Source organism: Lathyrus oleraceus, chromosome 1, assembly GCF_024323335.1.
Source record: "Lathyrus oleraceus cultivar Zhongwan6 chromosome 1, CAAS_Psat_ZW6_1.0, whole genome shotgun sequence".
NCBI lineage: Eukaryota > Viridiplantae > Streptophyta > Magnoliopsida > Fabales > Fabaceae > Lathyrus > Lathyrus oleraceus.
In genome coordinates, this window is record NC_066579.1 from 20,035,188 (window position 1) to 20,038,303 (window position 3,116).

General features: G+C 40.9%; 1 pseudogene; it reads right to left on the minus strand.

The window, feature by feature from the left end:
* Nucleotides 1-548: 548 nt before the first annotated feature.
* Nucleotides 549-648, minus strand: LOC127116375 (uncharacterized; annotated as a pseudogene).
* Between the last annotated feature and the right edge of the window lie 2,468 nt (nt 649-3,116).

The following is a 3,116-nucleotide window of genomic DNA, read 5'->3' on the forward strand; positions in this document are numbered from 1 at the left end:
TATGCCACGCACTCGCTCTCAAGGCGAACCGCTCTATTTACGAATCAACGATATCGAACTATATCTCCGAGTCTTACGACGAATTCGGGAATATCGTGCTGAAAACAATCTCCCTCCTATAAACCTTCCTGATTTCAAAAACAATTTTTCTTCTTTAACCGAGATGGCAGAACCAGCTCGTGCTCTTAGAGATTACGCCGCTCCATCGCAAGATGAACCGCATTCAAGTATTGCTCCGCCCGCAATCGAAGCAAACAACTTTGAACTTAAACCTTCGTTGTTGCAGGCTGTGCAACAGAACCAATTCTCTGGAAATCTTACCGAAGATCCAAACCTTCATTTATCCGTATTTATCCAATACGCTGATACTGTTAAAGCTAATGGTGTCACTTCAGAGGCAATTCGACTTCGTCTTTTTCCTTTCTCATTAAGAGATAGCGCTAGAAGATGGCTTCAATCTCTCCCTTCCAACTCAGTCACCACATGGAAAGAGTTGAAGAAAGTGTTTCTTGCCCGATATTTTCCGCCAAGCAAAACAGCTATGTTAAGAGCCCAGATAAACGGATTTAAACAGAAAGACAACGAGTCTCTTTTCGAAGCATGGGAAAGATACAAAGACATGATGAGACTTTGCCCACACCATGGTTTGGAAGACTGGTTAGTAATTCACACATTTTATAATGGTCTCTTATACAATACAAGGTTAACAATAGACGCCGCTGCAGGTGGTGCACTAATGAACAAACCTTACGCTGATGCTTACCAGCTTATCGAGAGCATGGCCCAAAACCACTATCAGTGGGGAACCGAACGAACAACGGTGGAAAAACCTCAACCGAAAACTGGCATGTACGAGATAAGTAACCTTGATCACGTTAATGCAAAAGTGGATGCTTTGGTCCAGAAAATTGAAAGTTTAAACGTATCACCTCCAGCCGCCGTGGTTGCTATAACTCAGAATTGCGAGGTCTGTGGAATCCAAGGCCACACTCCTGCGGAATGTCAACTCTTGACTGGAATCCAAGCAGAGCAAGTAAACTATGCTCAAGGAAGCCCCTATTCGAATACCTATAACCCAAATTGGAAGAACCATCCAAACTTCTCATATAAGAGTAATAATGCTTTATACGCACCTGGACAGTCTCCAAATCAAGCCCCATCTATACCTCCGGGATATCAGAAACCGAATCCTAACAATAATACCCCTAGAAAATCCAACCTGGAAATCATGATGGAAAACTTTATAGCTTCCCAACAACAAACCAATAAAGATTTCTTAAACCAGAACATACACACTGGCGAACAACTTAAACAACTAGCAAGCAAAGTAGATGCCCTGGCTACCCATAACAAAATGCTGGAAACGCAAATATCTCAAGTAGCTCAACAACAAGCACCTACTGCTGCACCAACTGGTACATTCCCTGGACAGCCCCAACCCAATCCGAGAAGCCAAGCTCATGCAATTATATTGAGAAGTGGAACGGAAGTGGAAGGACCGTCTGACCCAAGGATAGAAAACCAAAACCCTAAGAAATCTACTGAGGAAAGTGAACCTAAGGAAAAGGAAGAGAGTAATAAGGAAACCCTAGAAAAGAAGGAACCTTATGTACCTCCACCACCTTACAAACCACCTATACCTTACCCTCAAAGGCTTGTTAAAACCAAAGATGTAGGCCAATTTAGAAGATTTGTTGATCTCCTTAAACAATTAAACGTTACAATTCCGTTTACCGAAGCTATTACGCAGATGCCCTCATATGCTAAATTCTTAAAAGAAATTCTTTCTAATAAAAGGAAACTTGAGGATAGCGAAACCGTTACACTCCCTGCCGAATGTAGCGCTATAATCCAAAACATGCCCCCTAAACTCAAGGATCCGGGTAGTTTCTCTATACCCTGTCACATAGGAAAATTTGTCATCGACAAAGCCTTATGCGATTTAGGAGCCGGAATTAGCGTTATGCCTTTATCCATATGTAAGAAACTGGAAATGGGAGAATTAAGACCGACCAAAATGTCTGTGCAATTAGCAGATCGTTCCATCAAATATCCTGTAGGAATCCTTGAAAACGTTCCCGTACGCATAGGTCAGTTTTACATTCCCACTGACTTCACAATTATGGACATTAGAGAAGATGATACGACACCTATTATACTAGGAAGACCATTCTTAGCAACTGCCGGTGCAATCATAGACGTAAAACGAGGACGACTCACCTTCGAAGTAGGTGAAGAGAAAATTGAATTCATTCTTTCCCAATTCTTGAAAGCACCTGCAATAGAAGATACATGTTATTTCATGGATATCATCGATGAATGCATAAAAGAAGCAGAGTCAGGAGAAGACAAATCATCAGACTATCTTTTAGAGGACAAATCTAAACAATGCCTAGCAATAACACCGGATCCTACGCAGTGTCTTAACAAACCAACCCCTGATTTGAAAACACTTCCCAAAAATCTGAGATATGAATTCCTAGACTTAGAACTTGAACGACCTGTGATAGTTAATGCAGATCTAGGAAGACTCGAAACAGAAAAACTCCTACATATCTTAAGAAAATATCCAACCGCACTAGGATACCACATCACCGATCTTAAAGGAATAAGCCCTTCTATTTGTATGCACCGCATCATGTTAGAAGAAGACTGTAAAACCTCTAGGGAACACCAGAGAAGACTAAATCCGATCCTAAGTGAGGTAGTAAAGAAAGAAATAACCAAGTTATTGGAAGCAGGTATTATATATCCTATATCTGATAGCAAATGGGTTAGTCCTGTACACGTTGTACCAAAGAAAGGAGGCATAACCGTTATTGAAAACGAAAAAGGAGAAACTATAACTAAACGAATCGAATCGGGATGGAGAATGTGCATTGATTATAGGAAACTAAACAAAGCAACCCGAAAAGATCATTTCCCTTTACCATTCATTGACCAAATGTTAGAACGATTAGCTAAACATTCACACTTCTGTTATTTAGACGGTTATTCAGGCTTCTTTCAAATACCAATTCACCCTGATGACCAAGAAAAGACAACATTCACATGCCCTTTTGGTACCTTCGCGTATAGACGAATGCCGTTTGGTCTGTGTAATGCCCCTGCAACTT